The 9,191-nt window shown below is 55.0% G+C and overlaps 1 protein-coding gene across 1 annotated transcript in view; it reads left to right on the top strand.

The window, feature by feature from the left end:
- LOC141940407 (uncharacterized) overlaps positions 1–9,191 on the top strand; it is a 208,476-nt gene that overhangs the window by 81,351 nt on the left and 117,934 nt on the right. The gene's annotated exons all lie outside the window — the stretch shown is intronic.

Raw genomic sequence — 9,191 nt, 5'->3', positions numbered from 1 at the left:
CACCAGAGCGGAGCAGAGGGGGAGAATCCCCCCCTCGCCCTGCTGCCCACACTGCTCTGGGTGCAGCCCAGCACACGGGTGGCTTTCTGGGCTGCCAGCGCACGTTGCTGGCTCACAGTCAGTTTTCCATCCACTGATCCCCCCAAGTCCTTCTCCTTGGGGCTGCTCCCCATCCCTTCAGCCCCCAGCCTGGGTTGATACCAGGGATTGCCCTGACCCATAGGCAGGACCTTGCCCTTGGCCTTGTTGAACCTCATGGGGTTCACACTGTCCCACTTCTGGAGCTTGTCCTGGTCCCTCAGGATGACATCCCGTCCCTCAGGCATGTCACCCGCCCTGCTCAGATCCCACTGTCTGTGTCCCTGATGAAGATATGAAACAGTCCTGGTCGCAGTACAGATCCCTGAGGGACCCTGCTCGTCACCGATCTCCATCGGGACATTGAGCCGTTGACCCTCTGGTTGTGACCAGCCAGCCAATTCCTCACCCACCAACTGTCCACCCATCAAACCCACCCCGAATCCTCCTTTCCCCAACCCTGCAGCACCAGTGCCCTCTCCTCAGAGCCCCCGTTTGCATCCTCCATCCTCGGGAGGGGATTGGAGGAAAAACACTTGACGTGAGAAGGGAGAAATAAGGCTTTTTGCCTGAAAACACATGAGCCCGAGGAGTGATTTCAGTTTCACAGGCTGCCAGACGCTCTCCAAGAAGGGCTCTGATTTCTGGGAAGCAGAGTAAGAGCTGACCAAGCACAAGCCACAAACAAAAAGAAGGGAGATGAGAGTGGGGGACAAACAGCCCCCCTGGCAGAGCTCCCACAGCCTAATCATCAGAGGACCCTTTTATCAGCACCTGGGGGATAATAAAGTGAGATCAAGCAGTCAGCGTGGCTCCATCAAGCCCAAATGCTGTCACCAGCCTCATTCCCTTCCCCGAGAGGCGCGGTGGCCATGGGGACAGGGTCGTGGCGGTGGGTGTCCTGTCCCTCGGCTTGGCCGGGCCGCCAGCCCCAGCTCCCGCCACGTTTTTCAGTGTGGAGATGGGTGCAGATGGTGCCAGCACCCAGGATCCAGGGTGCCAGGGCACAGGGCTCCATGTCCCCCCAGGACACGCGTGTTGGAGCAGTCTGAGGGCTCAGCAAAGAGCCTGTGGCAGGGTGGTGCACACACAACACCCCCCCCATGCACACACATGTGTGGAAACACACACAGAGACACGTGTGCACGTGCACACACACACGTGTAGCTGTGGTGGTGCAACCCCCCATCTCTCGGGTTGCTCGGGGCTTGGTGCAATTCCCCCCCAGGGTGGGATGAGCAGGGCAAGGCAGGGGACCAGTGTGTGGGAGGGCCCCCTCAGCCCCCCGGGTTCCTGCCCCCTCCCTCATGCTTCAGAACAACAAGGACCATCGATACCTCCCGAGAGCCCGGTGCAGCCCTGCCTGGGTTGTGGCTCGAAGGGCTGATACCAGAACTCCAAGATCTGGCAAGTTCTGGTTAGAAAGTACCAGAATATTCCATCATCCGAGCTGGACTGAAATGGAAAAATACCTATTGAAAGTCAATTCTCTCAGACCCTATAAATAATTATCTCAGACCCTATAAACAGCGATTCCAAGCGAGACCCTCTGAGCTCCCCCGGATGGCAGCGGGCTGTGACCAGCATCTCCCCTCAGCTGGGCCATCTCTCGGGCTCAGACTCAGACTTGAAGTTTGAAGATCAACTGCCCGCAAACATGACAGAAGCCCGGGGTGAGGCCAAACCTCTCCTCGCCTCTCAACTACCACCCGCTGAGGAATGACGGTGTGTTGTATTTGCTCCAAGCTGGAGATGAGGGAAATTTGAACTCTAGGCCTCTTCCATCCACCTCTTTACCTACCCATGTGCTTAACTATGCACATCCGCCATCACGAGGGTGGATGTCTACGTATTTCACTGGATATCCAAATATTTCTGCGCTGTTTGTGCGTTGTGTTGTCCGTATGTACATGTATATACATCCTTTGATTTAGAATACCTTGTAGTAAGTTAGTGTGAATCTTGCCATTCTCAAATCCATAATTAAGTCGCTATTTTAATCATAATATATTCTAACAAACCACCTGGTTCATCTTTAAATTGGTCAATCATCAAATGTTGATAAAATTCAACCTTTTGACCCACCTCACCCCATTAATAGACCTGAAATTGCTATTAAATTATAACCCTATGAGATACTTTCATCCGCGACAGTATGGAGGGTCCTGTCGCCAGTGCGGGGAGGGGGGAGAAGGCTCCTGGATTTCCTGGCGTGGAGGATGTTGCTTCCAGCCCCTCAGTGTGGTCTCTGAGCTGCTCTCAGTCACCTCCCCAGCACCGACCCATGTCCCTGGACACGCTGCACCCCGCAGCTGTGCCCGTCCCCCCCCCGCCCCACGGGGCAGGAAAGGGGCCAGGAGAGAAGCGACTGGTTTTATCATACATGGAGATGAAGAAAAGCACGTGGGTGAAACACGGTATCCCAGCCCCTTGGTCTTCACTTGATCTTTCCAGATGCTCCTTTAATCCCCCCAGGGCTGGGCAGAGCTGGAGGGGGGTGTTCAGGCTCTCTGGGGTGACAGATGGCACCCAGAAGGCCACTGTTGGCTGGCACCACGGCAGGACAGTGTCACTGCTCTCCTGTCCCCACAGCCACCATGGCAGCTCCTCTCTGACCTCTCCCCTGGCCATCTGTGGAATTTAAGAATTGGTAGTTAGCAAAATGGAAAACTGACCTTGAGGTTAGAAGAATGATTGTGGATAACTGAGGCAACATTACAGAACACCATGTTGGGAGTGTGTAAGGAACTGTGTTAGACTTTGTTATTGTCTCAACATTGCTGTTTCACAACTACCACTTCCTGGCCTCAGCATCCTGTTGCCATGGAGGAGTACGCTCCGAAGGAGACAAAGGGTCCCAGACGAAGCCACGACATCCGCCCAAAGCGAGAACAACGACAGCCTTGGCAGTGCCTGCCAAGCTGTACCTGCGCGCAAGCTGGGTGCGGGGCGAGGAAGACATGCAAAAGCCGAAGGGACCACAGGTCGAACCCCCCCACCAGCACGGCCACCATGAACACCTGGGCATGCGCGTATGGAGGACCACAGGGCGGCACATATTACAATGAGCTCCGTGGAAATGGGCGGACTCTTCGGAGAAATCGTGGGGACTAAAGGACTGCGTATGCCTCTCTTGGTGCCACGGTCTTTGCAACTTTCTTTGACACCTGTGACTTGGAGCTGGAACCTCGGCGGAGCTTGGAGCACCACCACCTGCACCGAGGCCGAGTCTACAGAACATCGTTGGATCCCTGGTGGTGGGGGTAATTAGCTGCATCTCTACCGTTTTTCTGGCTTAGGGATTCTGACTTTCTTTTTCTCTCTGTCCTATCGCTGTTATCAGTTGTTATAGAAAATAAAGTTCACAAGATTGTACAGCATCTGACCTCGTTTGTGTCTTAATCTCGCTCTTGGGATCGTTTAAGAACCCGCCCCGATATTGGATCAGGACAGAGTGTGAGAAGCAGCAGGAAGAAACAGCACCTGCGAAGCGTGGCGAGCAGGTGAGCAGTAAACAGGCAAAACCCAAAGGTCAGGAGGATGTAGAAGTAAAAATGAACCTGTGTAAACAAGTGGTAATAAATTGGGAGCTTGCATACAGTGTGGCAGCATTTGCTTTTGGCAATGCTCCTCCTTCAACAAACTTGAGTGAGTTTGTCAAGATACAGCGCGTTGCCCCGAGACTGGCAGCCACCCACCCTGCCGAGGGGACGAGGGAAAGGAGCTTTGTGCTTTCACATCCTTAAAGCAGCACCAGCCTCTGGCGCCCAGACCGACACGGGCTATTGACCCTCTGCTTCCCGCAACACCATCTCCATCCGGAGGCTTAGATGAGGCTGCAGACCAGGGCTGAGCCCCGAATCACAGAATCCCAGAATCATTCAGGTTGGAAAAGCCCCTCGGGATCATCGAGTCCAACCCTCAGCCCGACTCTACAAAGTTCTCCCCTACACCACATCCCCCAACAGCTCATCCAAACAACCCTTAAACACACCCAGGGATGGGGACTCCACCCCCTCCCTGGGCAGCCTATTCCACTCTCTGACCACTCTTGCTGGGAGACATTTTCTCCTCATGTCCAGTCTGAACCTCCCCTGTTGCAGTTTAAAGCCGTTCCCTCTTGTTCTGTCACTAATTCCCTGGGAGAAGAGACCAGCACCAACCTCTCTACAATGTCCTTTCAGGGAGCTGTAGAGAGTGATGAGGTCTCCCCTCAGCCTTCTCCTCCTCACACTGAACAGTCCCAGCTCCTTCCATCGCTCCTCACAGGATTTATTCTCCAGGCCCTTCCCCAGCTTCGTTGCCCTCCTCTGCACTCGCTCCAGCACCTCGAGATCTCTCTCGGATTGAGGTGCCCAAAACTGGACACAACACTCCAGGTGTGGCCTCACCAGTGCAGAGCACAGGGGGACTGTCACCTCCCTGCTTCTGCTGGTCACACTATTTCTAACACAAGCCAGGATGCCGGTGGCTTTCTTGGCCACCTGGGCACACTGCTGGCTCCTGTTCAGCTGCTTGTCAATGAGAACCCCCAGACCCTTCTCTTCCAGACAGCTCCAGCCACACTTCCCCCCTCATCATCCTCAGTACACCCACAGGACCGAAACAAGCCCACAGCTAACACAAATCACCTGGAATATTACCTCCATGCAAACCGCCCCAGGGATGTGCAGGCCCACGATAACCTGGGAGGGGGATGCCCGGTCCTCCCCCCACCTCCATCCGGAGCAAGGGCTGGGGACGGGTGTCACTTCATAAACAAACTGTTTGCAAAGAGGATGTCTTGGACAACTCGAGTGGGATGCCCTGGTGGGGGAAGCAGACCGAGCTCCGCGGCGGTGGGACAATTGGCATTTCTCTCCCCCTCCCTCCTGTTGTTGCCCAGAGACAGAACTTGCCTCACTGCACAGGTCCAAGCCAGAGAAAATGAGAACCTTCTGGAACCTATTGCGCAGGCATAAGAAATATAAAGGCAACACCCCATGTCTTTGTCGACCCACCACCTACAGCCCCACCTGGCTACTCTGTGACAGCGGGGGATCCAAGGGTGGTGATTCCTCTTTTCCTATCCCCTCCTCCTCTCTTTTCACAGAATCCCAGAATCATCTGTGTTGGAAAAGCCCTTGAAGCTCCTCCAGCCCAACCATGAACCTCACCCTGACCGTTCCCAACTCCACCAGATCCCTCAGCGCTGGGTCAACCCGACTCTTCAACCCCTCCAGGGATGGGGACTCCCCCCCTGCCCTGGGCAGCCCATTCCAACGCCCAACAACCCCTTCTGCAAAGAAATCCTTCCTAAAATATATACTTCTTTTTCTCTTTCCTCTTTCTGCTCTCTCTTTCTTACATATATTCATATCTATAAGTTTTATAGGAGTTGAATTTTGATCAGTTGATCACTGACAAGTTATTAGGAAAATAGTCTCATATAAAATAGAGTCTCTCATAAAATAGAGGTTCTTTAGCTGATACCTTGGGGTGAAATAAGGTGAAACAACACCAATGGTCAGCACAAATTTATTGATTACACATTTGAATCACATGAGGAGATAATTTTCTGGCAATAAAGCAAAACGATTACCCTTTGCACCTGAGATTACTAAAAGGAAAGATAGGAGATAAAGGGAAGAAGAGAGGAAAAGGGGAAAGAGAGGGAGTTCCCTGCCCTGGGATGCAGCGATGTCCTGCGCAGTTGGGTCTTCTAAGGGTGGTGGGTGCACACGCAGCAATGCAAAACCTGAGTATTTAAGCACATCTCAAACACTCACAAGTAATGAAATTATAGTCCTGGGGTGGATAATGTGGAGTTTGGAGCTGATAAAGCCACCGGGATGACGCGGGATGGGCTGGAGGGGGGAGCCCTGGGGAGACAGGATGGTTCTGCTCTGGGGCATCCTGTAAAGTTTCAAGGGGCATCTGTCCTGTGAACGATCTTTGCTTCTTTATCCATGAAATGCATATCAAAGTTGACACCCCTGCATATGCTAATGAAGATTAACAAGCTCATGCTAATTACATGAAGTGCCTTACCCCTCCCCATCCATGGGATACGTAGGTGTGTGGGTCGGCCGAGGGGAGGGACCCAAGGAGAGGGGGTATAAATGGGGGGGGCAAGAAGAGGAGGGGAAGTGAAGAAGATGGATGCCTCCTTGAACCCTCATTGGCGGGACCGACGCAGGAACCCAGACCAGTGATCTCTATTTCTACCTCTACCTCTCTTCTTTTCTTTTTTCCCTTATTACCATTAATTAACGCAAGGCCGACTGTATCACTTGCCATGACTCGTTATATACTCAGCCAATTATTGTGTATCCAATTAGTACATTGTGGGAAATTAATAACTGTCTGTGTCTGGACTTGTTTCACTGTTGTTCGCCCCGTTGGGGATTTACAAGCCTCAGTCACTTGTCTCCCTTGTCTGGGTGGGACGTGACACAGAAGAACAGAGAGAGGTTACGGAAGAGATGGCACAGGTAATCGTACAACGTACTATTACCAATCCTATCATAAAAAATACAAATCTGATGAACAACATCATTCCAATTCGTGCTAACCATGCCCCCCACCCCGTGAATCCCAAGGATTTTTAATGACCAACGACCCGGGGGGTCTCCGCAGCAGCACCCGGGCAGAGGCCCGCAGACGGGGATGCCAGCACCACCGAGCTCGGTCCTGGCCAGCCAGGAAGAGGAAAAGAAGGAAAAGCTCTTGGGTCTGCTGCTGTCACCTGTCTGACCTTCCCCACAGCAGGGCAGGAATCCCAAGGCTGTTCCATAAGGTGCCTCTGAGTTTCTCACAGGCCGAACAACAATTTGCGTGATATTTAATGTGTTTTTCCTGCCCAGGGACTCCCCCCACCTCCCAGCTCCCCTCCCTCTTTGGGGGCTCCACAGGATCCAGCCGGAGCCCCCCATCACCTCTTGGACCACAGGAGCCTCGAGCCTCGGGGTGCCAGGGGAGGGTATTGCAGGGGGGAGGAGCACTCGCCCTCCTCTTCCTCCCTTGGGGAATCAGCTCCCAGGGACAGATCCTGCCCCGCAGCTCGCAGCTGCCCGAGCCTGCCTGGTGCCAGCAGTACCGGGGCGGGGGCTGGCCCCCTCCCCACCTCTGCTAAAGTCTAGGGCCAGGAAAATACCAGGGGAGAGGAGGCACAGTGGGGTGGGAGGCTCAGGCTTTCAACTCTGGTTGAAATCGGGGAGTGGGGACCCCTCTGTCATTACCAGGAAGGTGTTTATTGAGGGCAGCTCTGGCTGGGCTCCTCCTGCCAGCCCCGGGCACTGAGGTGATGGATCAACGCAGCAACTGGGGAACTGGTCCCCGCCACGCCAGCCCCCATTGCCCCATGGATGGACAGACGGACTGGCCGCCATGCCCTGTCACTGGAGGGTGAACTGGTGGTTGCAGCAGGATGCTGGGGGGCCGGGGGGGGTGCTGTAGGGCTCCCCTCAGCTTGCCAGAGCCGGTGGGACCCCACGGGAGCCGGCAGCGATGCGAGGGGTGGCCACCCTCAACTTGTGCCCCCTCAGTGGCCACCTCTCGCTGCTCACTTGCTGGGCAGGTCTGGGCTTCTCTGGTGGGGGACACGGTGACCTCAGGGCTCCCTCCAGCACCGCTCCTGCCTCAGGTGCTCAGTTCCAGCTGCTGATTTGTCCCCCCGTGGCGTCACCTCTCCCCCCGCAGGCTCATCCGCAGGGACGTCACCGTGGCTCTGGAGAAGGTGACAGTGACCATCGTGCCTTGTGCCCACCCTCAACCCCTGGCGTGGGGGACACTCACCCCCACCGATGCTCAGCAGCTCCTCGACCTCCTGCTGCAGCCGCAACCGCAGCAGCTCCCGCAGCAGCTCCCGCCGTCGCCTTCGCGGGGCCACCCCCATGCGCCGCAGGGTCCCCTCCGTCAGCCGCAGCAGGACCCGGCCTGAGACGGCGTGTTCCTGGGCCAGCTCCGCCAGCCCCCTGGCCCCCCACCGAGCTGCCAGCCAGGCACCCACCTCCGCCACCGTCCAGCGCCCCGCTGGGTGCTGCTCCCCCTCCGACACCTGCACCGGGAGGAGAGGGGTGAGTGGGGCCGTCCCCTCATCCCCCACCCCATCCTACAGAATCTACAGGGTCAAACTGGCTCCTCCGTGCCCCAGTCCCCCCACCCAGCCCTCAGACCCAACCCTGCACTGATGCTGGTGGCTGCAGTAGAGCATTTCTGGACATTAGGAAAAAATTTTTCAGAGGAAGAGTGCTCAGAGAGTGGAATAGGCTGCCCAGGGAGGGGGTGGAGTCCCCATCCCTGGGTGTGTTTAAGGGCCGTTTGGATGAGCTGTTGGGGGATGTGGTGTAGGGGAGAACTTTGTAGAGTCGGGCTGAGGGTTGGACTCGATGATCCCAAGGGGCTTTTCCAACCTGAATGATTCTGGGATTCTATGATCCTTCACATCTGCTAGTGGCCACGGTTAATAATCGTGCCAGTAACCACGGTTACCACACATATGGGGACAATTCTGAGGTTTTGAAGCTTGGGCGAGCGAGACTTTGAAGCGTGGTCAAGATTGACCTGGATTTTTGATAAGAAGTTCATCAAGAATAAGCTTTGATCTCCAAACCCTAGAAAATAGGCAGAACATCCTGGACCATAAATGTCTGGGGTTGTGCTGAGGATGAGTTATGAGACAGCCTGGCAAAGGGACTGTTCGATTAATTAACTTGGCCACGAAACTAACTTTTGAGTGGTGGGCAAGTGAGCGACCTTCATTATAATATTAAAACCCACCCCCCAGGGCAAAAAGGCCCCTGCCCAGGTTAAGTCCCTTCCCCTGGGCATGGGGAGCAGCAGAAGGACTAGGTAAACCCGTGTTCTAATTTTATGTTAATCACTAACCAGTCTAATAGGCGTGGTTTGGAAAAGTGCTAATCTCTGATTTCCATGTCTAAAAGGAGTGTGAAAACCTGCTCTTGGGGTGCTTGGTTTGTGGGAAAGTCCCCCGAGCCCCCAGGCCAGGATAAATACAATGTCCCCCCCAAACACGTTAAGATCCGGTTATCCCCACGCTTTTCGGGGAGCAGCTGCACCCACGTCCCCATGCTCCACCCGTGGGGGTCCCCCAAGCCCCGGTGCCCAGCCAC

The sequence above is a fragment of the Strix uralensis genome, chromosome 3 (assembly GCF_047716275.1).
Source record: "Strix uralensis isolate ZFMK-TIS-50842 chromosome 3, bStrUra1, whole genome shotgun sequence".
Taxonomy (NCBI): domain Eukaryota; kingdom Metazoa; phylum Chordata; class Aves; order Strigiformes; family Strigidae; genus Strix; species Strix uralensis.
The sequence above is the reverse complement of the archived record's forward strand: the minus strand, read 5'-3'. Positions and strand labels throughout refer to the sequence as shown.